The sequence below is a fragment of the Schistocerca serialis genome, chromosome 9, assembly GCF_023864345.2.
Source record: "Schistocerca serialis cubense isolate TAMUIC-IGC-003099 chromosome 9, iqSchSeri2.2, whole genome shotgun sequence".
Classification (NCBI taxonomy): Eukaryota; Metazoa; Arthropoda; class Insecta; order Orthoptera; family Acrididae; genus Schistocerca; species Schistocerca serialis.
Window position 1 is genome coordinate 76,959,079 of NC_064646.1, and position 13,902 is coordinate 76,972,980.

Here is a 13,902-nt window from a genome sequence, read left to right on the forward strand (position 1 = left end):
TGCTAAGTTGCTGTAATTTTGCGAGGCAAATGGAACAATTTGAAAGGCTGAGGTCTGCCATACAGTTCTGAAACTTTACGTGCTTTTAGTCTTCCTTGTTGGTTGATTGAAGGTTTGAAGCCGTCGATCGAGGAGGTGGCGACAGTCACTCATTGTCGGCCGTCGCTGTTGCAGAAGCTGGATGTTGGCGCGCCTTCTTCTCAACACGGTCACCAGGCGAAACGGGCTCTTGATGTGCGCCAGCTAATGCTTCCCGTCCGCGACACCATGTCAGAAACTATCATCGCGAGTCGAGCGCAATTACATGCTGCCAAACCCCGAAAGCGCGGCAACTCGCGGGAGCGTCACACAACACACCTGCTCCACTCGCTACTCCAGCCAGACTCCCACAGCTCTGCCCGCGCTCCACGCGGCAGAGTTAACACTACCAAAGATCCTACACACTTTGAGTCTTCGATAGCAGTTTTCCCTAGGCAAGACCCAGCGTAAAAATACAAATAATATTTCCGAAACAAACCAATTACACATCGACATAAATGCATAAATATATATATACAAATAGTAAAACAATTACAATATGTAAAGACACAGAAATGTCATATATTCAGGTAACAAAAATAAGGAAAACAAATTACTGTACAATAGATGGAAATAGAAGGATATGCATTTCCGGCGTCACACGTGCCCCACATTGTCTGAGGATGTTCGTGTAACGTAAACAGACTCAGAAAATGTCCAAAAAAAAAGAAACAGCGGAAATGCATATGCTCAAAACATCAACAAAATTTAGCATTCGCCTAATTAACCATAAACCAATTTTTAGACGATAATAATTGAGTGGAGACACTCCTAATCTTATTCCACTCTGTCATCTTGATCAAAATAAAACAGGTTGACAACATATTAAAATTCATAGAAGACATAGAAAATGGTTTAGCTATTCTAAAAATCTAAATTCCTAGCAGTGTCAAGAAATGGAATACTATTTACAAAAATAATCAGATTACATGGTCATAGAAAACAGGTATATCAAAATACGCAAATTAATAATTAATTACATAGAATACGTATTTTATATAAACTTTTTATAATTAATATTCTCGTCATGAGTGTGCACTTAACGCTAATCAAGAAAATAATATACAGCAGATCGATAAAAACATAAATATTGACAACAGAATTCTTTCATATCAGCTGTCCGGGAAGAAAAACAACTCCGCCTTCCGTACTCGCAAGTACAAAGAATGCCGACAGCGGCACAAGAGCCGACAGCAGTTCCGCCCCGCCAGTATTGTTGCGCCCGCCTGTGCGGCACGCTTGATCTCTCTCGCCCTTGTAACGGCATTTCCAGAACGTCCGTTTCACTGAATTCTTTCGGTAAAACTCACTCCCGAGTAATCTCAAGGAGTCCATAAACACTATCACAGTGGATAACTCAACACTGTCCATCAGCACACGCATGTACTAGCCTGAAACTTAAAACAGCGTCTAAGTACATCGGCAATGACTAGCATATCACATATTCATGGAATCTTACAGCTATTTACAAAACCATATTTACATTCCTTAATCTACTGTGACTCAGCTGAAAACTTAAACTAGCAGCTTGGATTTTTCAGTTGATTAGATCATGATTAAATTGATTAAAATTAAATTGATTAATCAAAATTAATTACTTATTAATTACAACTTCTTTAATGACCTTGGTCAGTCAAAAGCATGGCAATCTAGCAAATCGTTAGATCTTACACTCTATTTTACATACTGTACAAATTACCCATTCTGTGGTATTAATCAATCCTAGGTTGGTACAATTTCAGGTCTACAATGTTCCATATACCTAATAGTTTTCCAGAGCTTGGATACTCTAAGCAATACGCATTTGTGTGAGGTATACCAATGACTTTATATGGTCCATTTAACTTAAATTTAGAGATTTCATTGTCTATCTCGCTCGATTTCTCATGAGCTTTTACAAGTACTAAGTCTCCGATTGCAAACTTAGCAAAACGCGCATTAGCGTCATGACGACGTATGCGAGCATCGGCTTTTAGCTTCATTACTTCTCGCAAACGATCTTTTTTCACACCAATACTAATGTTAATCCGTGGAGGGAATTTGATTATCTCTTCCAATTCACTTTCTACACTTTTGTCAATGCCGAAATTCCTCATGTTACGGCAGTTCAAACTCATTCCTACGTCAATGTCATCCGGCCAGTTAACAATGTGTATAGGCTGGTATTGCCTATGCACACCGTCTCCTGCCTCGTCAAAACCAACTACCATTGTTTTATCTAGTGACATACATGTCAAAGTTTTGCTTTCGCAGTTAATCACTGCAAGGTACTTTAATAGCCAATCTAACCCGATAATTACTTCCGTAGTTAAGTCTGGCACGACGACAAATTCTTGTTCAAATCGTGCCCCACATATCTCGAAGTTGACAAAAATCTGTTTTGTGACCGGTTTACTGGCCTTCCCAGTAGCACCGATAATTTTCACTCCTGTTACTGGCATAACTACGATGCCGGGTCTGTCTTTCAGTAACTCAAATATTTTCCCAGATACAGCACTCAATTCTGCACCGGTGTCAATCAACACGTTTAGTTGTAGGTCGTGCATATTAACAGACCCTACTACCTGTCTACACTTGTCCTCGACTGTTTTTTTATTTTCCCACAGTAAATCCTCGTCTATATCCTGGTCATTCCAGAAAAAACCATCCGGCTTTGATCCTAAATTCGGCTTATCTGGCGGCTTTTTCAGCCTCTGTTTACACACAGTTTTAATTTCAACACGTTTGTCCTGAGGCTTAGTCTGTAGCTTCGCCTCCAATACCGAAACCTTTTCCTGTAACTTGTCAACTAGTGAGTGTTGCTTTGCTATCAATTCACTAATTGTCACCTTTGTTGATTCCTCTTTGGCCAGATTGATCTCATCTGCCAATCTACCTGGAGGAATGTGCCCAGTCGCATCTGAAATTACTTGCTCTGGATCTGCGCAACCCACACTGCTACCATCTGACCGCATAACGTCAACTCTAACCTCATACACGCCGTAATCTATGTGCTTTTCTACCAATCGTGTCCGGCTATCACTAAAATTTTCGTAATCTTTCTCCTTAATACTCTCGCAATGTTTAAACTGGAGGTTTGCGTCGGATGGGTCGGCTACTTCTACCACTACGACTTTCGGTAAGGTCTGCCGGTTAGGGCCAGAACTTTCCGTTACTACTTCAACATTCAACTCCTGCGGGAAGAAACACGACGCATCTTGCTCGTGCTCCCCCTTAACATCAACTATTTCTAGTAAAGTCTGCTGGTTAGGGCCAGAACTTTCTATCACTTCACAATCACTAACTTCCTGCGGGACGAGACGCAGCAAATCCTGCCCACGCTCCCCATAAACACTTCTCCCGTACAGGCCCCTATAATCTCTTAGTTCGTCGTATAAGCGACCGAACTGCCTTAACCAGACCTCATCCCTCTCTGCATCCCCTCGCTCGATGACGGACGTTTTATCCGACATCTGATCTTCTTTCAACACTTGCGAATCATTCTTAAACTCAATCTCCAGTTCCGCTGTGGGTATTACAGCTGCCACTTTATAATCGATTTCCGGAACACTACTTAAATTGTTCTCACTGACAGTGAATGTACTTCCTACTGCCGTGTATACAGCTGATCTACTACTTGTGGGCGCACTCCTTTCTCCTAACACTGGCACACTCTCCCGCCGTTGATTATTCCACACGGAATTTTCATATCGACGACACCTGGGTTTTCTCCTGCTATTGGGCCGCCAAAATTTCTCCACGTCCAGTCGGCCCCTCACCGGCGCGGCTAATGGTTTCCCTGTCTCGTCCCAGCAGATACGGTCCCCGGATGCTGCTGAGGCGGCTGATCACACCCTCTGGCGTTATTACTATTCTGTGAAGCCCGTATCACGTTAGTATGATACTGGTTTCCGTCATTCCTGTTATTATTTGCATTGTACCGATTGTTATTACGATCCGAACCATTATTGTTATTGCTGCCATGGTTGCGGTATGCATTATTCCCATGGTTATCGTTGTTGTGGTTGCTGTGGTACCCGTTGTCGTTACCACGGCCTTTACCACTGTCGCGATTATTGCGACAATTGTCCTCGTCCTCCACTCTTTCCAGGAAATCATTTATTGTTCTGTAATTGCTTCCTACGTAGCGTTTTGTATCATCTGGAAGCTTTTTGTAGAGTTCCCAGACTATTTCGGATTCCGTGCGGCGATCACGCAAGTATTCCAACTTGCGGATCCAGCCCTCACAAAACTCCTTCATCGAACCGCGCGAATTCGCATCGAAAGGCCTCGATACGACAAATTCGCGCCAGACACTTTGCTGTTTTTGCTCTGACCAGTATTCAGCCAGAAACAAATTTTTAAATTCGTCAAAAGTCAGGTCCGTAATGTTGAGGTTTAAGCCCCAACGCTTGGCATCACCAGCCAACACATCAATAACCGCATTAATTTTTCTCTCATTAGTCCATGATCTGGGTAAAACTCTGTCACAATTCTTAATGAAATCCGTCGGGTGTATACCGCCTTTTTTCAAGGGGTCGAACCGCTCCTCTTTCGTCAACAATTCCGAACTATGTGCATAGATTGGCACATAGCTCTGTTTTTGGTCAAGTTTCTTTTCTAATTCCGACACTCTCGTAATTACTTGGCAAGTGGTTGTCGCAAGCGTTTCTACTTCCCTTTTTTTCTCTTCGCAGGTATTAGCCTGCTTCGTCACTTTGGTATCTACTTCGGATACTAAAGCCTTAAAAGTTTCCACCTTCTTTTGATCCTCTTTTTTCACTAATTGAATTTGTTCCGTCACCTTATTCTCGATGATCGGAGCAACTGATTCTCCTACACTTTTCTCGATTCTGCTAATTTCGGAATGAAAACGAGTATTTGTGCTCGCAATTTCCGCCTGAACGCCAATCATTTCCTGTTTAAGATTACCGATTTCGCTATTAATCACAGCAATATCTACTTTGATTTTATCAACTTTTGTGTTAACAACTCCAACATTGTTGTTAACAACATTAATAGCTTTGTTGTGACTGTCTAGCTTTCGTTCAATTTTTTCAGACTGAGCTTCTTGCTTGGGCGACTGACTCTTGATTTCGTTAATCAAAACATTCAATAAATCAGTTAAATTCCCGGAAACTACCAGTTTTACATCCGTAGCGGCTTCCTCTTTAATTGTCCCCCCGTATTCGTCATCAAGGGATTCGCATTTGATTTTCACTTCCGACTCCGAAACATTTTCTAAAGTGTGGAATTCCATTTCTGCTCTTTGTTGCGTTTCGGCGGTCGCGTCTTTCATGCTAGCCGCCTGTCCCTGAACAATGGGTACCGCGGTGCGCGTTCCCCACTGTTCGACCGATTGTTCCTTATCCAGGCCTACCAAATTTTGGTAATTGTTGCCTTCACTCATTTTAATAATTTTCAATATAAATGCCAAATCTCAAATCTAATTAGGATTCCTCACACTAATATTCTCGCTGACGTATCGACCATTTCGTAACCAGTACTTTGTTACGAGATTTGTACAATGCAAAATTCACGTCCAGAACAACCTCAAATTTGAAGATTGTCCTGTCACCAGGTCGCCACGTGTAACCTCCCCCTCACTTATCGACCTTAATGACAGTGAAAAATGAAACCACGTGTACCTAATGGGAATTTTGGAAAAGCAATCGTCACCGAAGTTAACCTGTCGGTAAAGAGGGAGGAAAGGGTTACATCTAAATGAAAGGAAAAATGCAAGTGAAACTGGTGGAAATTAATTTTGAAATAGGGATAAAGTTAATAAAGAAAGTAAATGTGCGGCCGTTACGTTAACAATCAACTAGCGGTAATTAGATATTTGAGATTTGGGGGAAATTACGGTCGCCAGTCCTATGGACAATTACTATAATAACTGAAAAAGAAAGGTTATTACACATATAATTAGCACTAGAAGCGTGGCGACTGAAGGTTGACGCGTGTAGTGTGAAAACTGAAAGTTTGTCAGAAGTAATAAATTTCGCTACACTCAATTTAGCAAAAGAATTAATGAAACCGGAAAATCGAAAGTTAATTTAGTGACTGAAGTTAATAGTGAGCTTTTTTTTTGAAGCACATCGAAATACAGTTAGTCTTGGACTACCTCAACAATCATTTCTAAAGCTACTTGAATCTACGCAATTTAGAAAGAAGAGATTTAACTTTGAACTTGAATTAAACGATTCTGAACAATTAACAATAGTAAAATTTGATACGTACCAAGCTGAGCTGCAGTCACAGGTAAGCTAAAATACGGTAACAAAACTCGCACTCTTAATTTGTGCTTGTGTAATCTAACTATTGTAGCCAGCTATGTATACTTACATTGAACTTTGAAATTAAAGCAGTGAAATGGAATTATGCTGGCGTTTGAATTTCAACGACACTCGGGTTCATTTCGGAAAAGGATGGGACCCTGCTTGGCAATGCAATTGGGACAATGAGCAACAAAGGTTCATGCTAAGTTGCTGTAATTTTGCGAGGCAAATGGAACAATTTGAAAAGCTGAGGTCTGGCATACAGTTCTGAAACTTTACGTGCTTTTAGTCTTCCTTGTTGGTTGATTGAAGGTTTGAAGCCGTCGATCGAGGAGGTGGCGACAGTCACTCATTGTCGGCCGTCGCTGTTGCAGAAGCTGGATGTTGGCGCGCCTTCTTCTCAACACGGTCACCAGGCGAAACGGGCTCTTGATGTGCGCCAGCTAATGCTTCCCGTCCGCGACACCATGTCAGAAACTATCATCGCGAGTCGAGCGCAATTACATGCTGCCAAACCCCGAAAGCGCGGCAACTCGCGGGAGCGTCACACAACACACCTGCTCCACTCGCTACTCCAGCCAGACTCCCACAGCTCTGCCCGCGCTCCACGCGGGAGAGTTAACACTACCAAAGATCCTACACACTTTGAGTCTTCACACGACCTATCGATGTAATCGTTCGATAGCAGTTTTCCCTAGGCAAGACCCAGCGTAAAAATACAAATAATATTTCCGAAACAAACCAATTATACATCGACATAAATGCATAAATATATATATACAAATAGTAAAACAATTACAATATGTAAAGACACAGAAATGTCATATATTCAGGTAACAAAAATAAGGAAAACAAATTACTGTACAATAGATGGAAATAGGAGGATATGCATTTCCGGCGTTACAGGTTGGCCATGTCTGAGGCCTTCCTCTTGTAAGTGGATTACACCTGTCAGTAGAAACTAACTCTTTTGTCCAAGCGTCCACACTTCAACGTCTCACATGCTTCAGAGAGAAAAATAAACTTCAATGGCTTGTTCTTGCCACAAGTACTTGGAGATACTACCCAACCAAAAAACATATGACTTGTGATAATTATAATTATTAGTCTTCAAATGAAGTAAATGCTGGAGTAATGTTATTCAATACAATGTTCTCAGCCACCAATATGAATAGCAGCACTTATACCCCTTACATCCTATGTATTTTTTGTTACTTGCCCCTATAGCAGACGTCCCTAATACATATGCCCTTCAGATGTACATACACTGAGACTTCTCTTAGAAAACAGGGATTCACAGCAGCGCCTACTTGTTACGGCGCCGTTGCCAATGGCTACCAGCCCGGTCAGCTCACCCCGGGGTGGCGCCTCGCTGCTCGCTGCTAACGCCCCAGCGACAGGTGTTTCGGACGGCTGCGCTGCGCTGCCCTGTCTGCTCATGGCGGCCTCCTGCAGAGGAGCGCCGTCCGTGCGACCCACGTGGATCCTCCAAGGCCTTCTCTCCCTCACCAGCAATAGTCTCCCTGTCGAAGTTTACTCGTAACACGGACTGTACGAGAACTGGACAAAATTATCCAGCGTCGTACACTGCTTGGACAAAGTATTCCAGATAACTCCCGGATACCCAAGAAACATCCATCACGTGGAACCAACAACATGTTTCTCCCACATGACTTCCTGAAAGCTATGGATCAATCCATGAGGTGGATGCAGTATTTCTTGACTTCTGAGAAACTTCTGATACAGTACCACTCACACACTTATTATAGGAAACGTTTTAAGTAGGCTGCTTAGGTTTTTATATTGATAACGCCACGTAGCGCTCTGTATGAAAATCACTGGCTGTGCTGTGTGCAGTCTGTGGGTGGTTAGCAGTGTTGTAATATTCACTATTGTAGTGTTGGGCAGTTGGATGTTAACAGCGCGTAGCGTTGCGCAGTTGGAGGTTAGCCGCCAGCAGTGGTGGATGTGGGGAGAGAGATGGCAGAGTTTTCAGAGCGGATGATCTGGATGTGTGTCCATCAGAGACAGTAAATTTGTAAGACTGGATGTCATGAACTGATATATATATTATGACTTTTGAACACTATTAAGGTAAATACATTGTTTGTTCTCTATCAAAATCTTTCATTTGCTAACTATGCCTATCAGTAGTTAGTGAGTTCAGTAGTTAGAATCTTTTATTTAGCTGGCACTACTAGCGCTCGCTGTATTGCAGTAGTTCGAGTAACGAAGATTTTTGTGAGGTTAAGTGATTCATAAAAGGTATAGGTTATTGTTAGTCAGGGCCGTTCTCTTGTAGAGATTATTGAAAGTCAGATTGCGTTGCGCTAAAAATATTTTGTGTCAGTTTAGTGTTGATCAGAACAGGTAAAGAGCGAAATGTCTGAGTACGTTCAGTTCTGCTCAGTTGTTTGAAAATCAAATAATGTAAGAGGTTTATCAGCACAGTCATTCATAAATTTTTCCAAGGGGACGTTTCAACGTTCCAAGCGAAATTTGGATTGATGACTTCTTAGCAGCTAAGATGAAGCATGTTGTCTTGGATGGAGAGTAAAATCGTAAATCTACTGTAGGCTACCACACACTGTCATCAATAAACGCAGACTGTGCTAGGTTTCCCGGTAGCTTTGATCAGTTAAAGCCGTCCCCACTGAAGCAAACCAAGCGCTTTATCATGTGTGAGATACAGAGGCGAGCGAGTGCGCCGTGACTTACCCCAGTTCACTGGTAGCAGCGCCACGTCACCTTAACGCGTCTGCATATAGCGCAGAAGTGCCTGCCGGTGTGGCCGAGCGGTTCTAGGCGTTTCAGTCTGGAACCGCGCGACCGCTACGGTCGCAGGTTCGAATCCTGCCTCGGGCATGGATGTGTGTGATGACCTTAGGTTAGTTAGGTTTAAGTAGTTCTAAGTTCTAGGAGACTAATGACCTCAGATGTTAAGTCCGATAGTGCTCAGAACCATTTGAACCATTTATAGCGCACAAGTATTGCACCACAATTTAGTATGAAACTAAAAATTAAAATTTATGTTTAAGACTTTGTTAAATTATAGTTTAGTGTAATAATGTTCCAAATACCAAGTCTTGATGTTCTAAACTTAATAGTTTACGGAAAAATGCCGTTTTAAGAGAAAAATCCGAGGCGCTAAATAATGACGCTAGGAAGCCAGAATTTGGTCAGAAGGTGCAGTTAGAAGTTATAAATAAGTGATGCTGGTTTCCAAAACCATAAAACAAAAATTAACGCCAGAATCCACGTTTTTCGGAAAAATCAGAGGCGCTAAATAATGGACTTAGAAACTTGAAAATCTGTTATATGCTCCCGTACACCCCAAAAATAATAACAGTGTGTCCACGTTAATCTACCACTTATAGTTTTTGAGTAATTAAATATAAACTAATTTTGTAACTAAAATGTACCTATTTTTAACCAGATGATCAAATATATCAAATAATAGGGCTACACCAAGTTTAAGACTTGTAACGTAAATAGTAACTGATATAAGTCTTATCAAAGGTATGGTTCAGAGGTAAAAATCTACTGTTAGTTCCACTAATTAACTTCTATTAAGCAATGTTTTCTTTCTAGCGAGCTGAAACTTTCTACATGCTTTCAAACTGCTTATCTGCATACCTGCAAAAATTAAGAAGCTTCTGAAGTAATTGGTAACTATATTATTAAAGATTATGTGCCCGAGATAGCGGTCGTTTGTAGACTGCCGCCGTATGCAAATAGACAGAGACAACAGATGTTTTCTCGGCAGTCCGCACCGGCACCTTATAAATACAGCCCCTGAAGCAGTAGGAAGGTTCACTTCGCTCTCAGACACTGTGAGGTCCACGCCAGTTAAACGTCTGGTCGCGCTCTGCCTCGGATGACGTCAGAGCCGAGCCGTGACAAGCGCGTATTTGGCAGTGAAAACGGACAGTGAACTCGCGAGGACTGTACACCGCCCTGGATCGTTTAGAATTCCGTAAAAAACTGTTCGTGTGACGTCCGTGCGAAATTCAATTCCGCGTGGCAGGTGGTGAATTTATTTCCACTTTTATGGCGAGCATTAATTTTTGAACATTTATTGCGAACTTTCAATTGAGTGATGTTGGTTAGGGCGAAAAACAATCTGGTAGGAAGTTACCGTAGAGGTCGCCTCTGAACTGCTAAAGGCTCTATTAGATTAGAAAAACTTGTTTTCAATTGAACATAACGCAATTTTAAGTGTTTTTGTGAGAAACTTTGATTAAATTAAATCTTGATTGGAACTTTACACTTTTACTGAAGTCTTAGTCCTGATCCCGCAAAGAAATGGGAAATCGACACTTTTCTTTCAGTGGGCTGGACCGGAATGTGGCCGTGCAGACTGGAAACTAAGGTCAGTATGTTTCTCTTCGCTTTCTGGCTGACCACCAAATTAGTTGCCAAGGTCACGTGATTAAAGACGGCATCAAAACTTTAAACCAGTGAAAGAGGAAACGTATTCGCCGCCCCACACCACGTTGCCTGTAGATTAGGTGTGTTGCTTACCTATCAAGTGTAACGATCGATTTTTCTGCGTGTGCCATCAGTGTCTTACTAGATTCCACTTGAAGCCGAAAACGGTGAAGCGTCTAGAGACTGTGTGGCAACATATAAACGGCTGTGTAACCTATGGAACATATTTATTCTACAGAGTTATCCTGCAGTTTGTTACTTAAACATAAACAGCATCTGTAGCAAACTTGAAGATTTCAGTATTTAATTGAGATTTTATTCGAAAGTTGTTGATTTGTAATGTGACACAGAGGGATATTGCAGCAAAAATAAAGAAAACAGTATAACTTTATCATACGGCGCTAGGAAACGCAATTTTCTTAAAAAAGGTAAAATTAGAAAAATTGTAAACCAGAAATATATGAAATGTCGGTTCAATAGTTCACAGAACGTATATAAAACATGTTTATGTTATTCATACGCAACTTTTGCACTTATCAATAATCGCAGGAAACTCTTGCCTTTCATCATTATGAAGAACATTCCACGGAGTATAAAATAACAACCATAACCTTGTGGTCGTGCACGTAAATTGTGCCTACATCAAAAGTAATTTCCTTGGTTACATAAAATGCATAAGTTAAGCTGCCAACTAATTTTCGTCATTTATAAAAGGCAATTTATATACTGTAAGGATATAAAATACACTATGGACTATCTATGAGTGATGTGCAGTTGTACTGAACTTACGTGCATAAAAAAAGAAACGTCTTCGGATCCTAGTATGCCTCTTACACATTCATTTATGTTCCTTTCCCAAGCCAACAATATACCGGTAATCTTAACATTTACTATATCATTTATTTGCTGTACCAAAACTACCAAAGTAGTTTCGCTAGAGTGCAACTGTAATGGGGAGTTACGCACAGTTGCATAAATAACTTCAGTTGTGCCCCAGGGACGTGTGTTGAGGCTTTTGCAGTTCATGAATACTAATAATCTTACATGTAACATCACTATTCTCAAATTTTCGCAGATGATCCAACTGTCTTGAAGTACTGTGAAAAAACCTGCAGAAATAGCAGTCAGATCTTCACAAGATATAAAGGTGGTGCAAGGACTGGAAACTAGCTCTAAATGTTCTGAGATGTAAAATTCACAAAACGTAAAGACGTAATATTCGGTGACTAAAATATCATCGAGTCCCAGTTCTAATCGGTCAATTAATGCAAATACGTGTATGTAAAAATCTGTAGCGATATGAAATGGAACGAAGGGACAGTCTCCGTTTTAGGTAAAGCAAGTGACAGATTGTGGTTCATTGGTGTAATACTAAGGATGTGCAGTTAGTCTACAAGGAAAACTGCCTACAAAAGATCGCGCGACAGACTGGTTCAAAGAATTTTTAGTACAGTATACTGGACGAAAACAAATTTCAACCGAAATGTTCTAGCAATGTACATATATATTACAAGATTTCCTATCCATCCCATCCCTTCCTTTCCACATTCTTTACTTCATAATGTTCTAAAAACGTATACAGGGTATCAACAGGACGTCGAAAGGTATTTGGCATGTGAGGCTGACTCGGTAACAGTGAAACATATGAGTTTTCATGCGATATTTTAAAATTCGTACCTATTTTGGTAGATGTCCCATGTAGATTTGACATGAACGAGCTGAGACGCAGCTTCCCGTGAATCGTAATCAGTATTTCATGCCTTGCGCGTATTATGCCACACGTGTTGATCGAAGGTACTATGTTAGGTGCGCTGTGTTACACAAGTGACATTCGAGCGGAGCCGAATCTGTGATCACTTGTCAAGGGGGATACCTTTGGCACAGGTAAGGAACGTTGCAGAAACGGTTAGACAAAGGGCTACCGAGAGACACTGGCAGTTATTGCACCACCGTTCCAGACATACGTTTAAGTGGTCAGCTTGCATGGAACCAGGTAAACAGGCTTCATACAAAGACGGGGTCTGGGGCGGGAGACGTACTTCAAGCACACCTCGGACATTTTTGGGATAACTTTTAACATTAACAAACTTTATATCGCTGCGCTTTCGAATTTTTTAAACGGTTATATTGTTCCATAAAGACATACTTCCTTCAATATCGCAATTGATATAAAAGTGAAACTCGTTTAACCCCTTAATCTGCAACCGCGTGTGAGTCACGTGGTCCGGTATTCGGGTAAAATGTGATTATCACGAGCCTGCCCTGTGGTACGTCGGTCAGGTAAACGTTGCCCGAAAAATGAAAAAAAGAAATCAGTGAAACAACGTGGGACTGCAATAGATGCAAAGTTCCGTTTACCTGTATGTTTCGAACGACATCACATCCAAGAATATTAGTAACTTGTGTTATTGTTTTTCGTAATGGTGCTAATTATATGAATTGTGAGTTTTCAGGAACTGGAGATAAGTGGCAGTGATTTACATTATATTGTATTGAATGATAATAACTATTTTGTAGTATTTCTAACACGATTATTACATGAGCTTGTGATTACTTATCAGATATTTCACAAAATTAGACCATCTACAAAATTAGACCACTTACATTCCGTAAGTAGTGCTTGGTTGGTACAACAACGGACCTATTTGCCAAACCGCGGAATGGCTCGAAGGCCGGCCTATCGTGTTTTCATTTCGGGCACGGGCAGTTCACACTTAACTCGTGCGGTAAGAGGTTAATATATAAGAAAATGACGCAAACTTCAGTGTGCCATTCATCGCCGGAAACCTCGTTCAGCTGTCTTAAGCCGCCGAAGAAGGGGGTGTTATGTCTTCGGCGACTCACCCCGTGTATTTAAACAAGCCAGTAGCACCCTTTGCTATCGTCTGCAGAAACGTATAACTGCTGAATGATTATAAAGAAACTAGACAGTACAAACATTTGGTGTAATGTAAAGCAGCTCTCTATAGCTCAAAGATAATGGGCATAACAAAACGAAAGAGAGAAAGCGATACAACAAATTTCTTTCTCTGATGCAACGCAAGGAGCAAATAAGCTTTTGTGAAATCCTTATGAAACTTGAGACAGTAACAGATCTGTAACTACAGTGTGCGGCTAGGACTGTGACGTGCAGTTC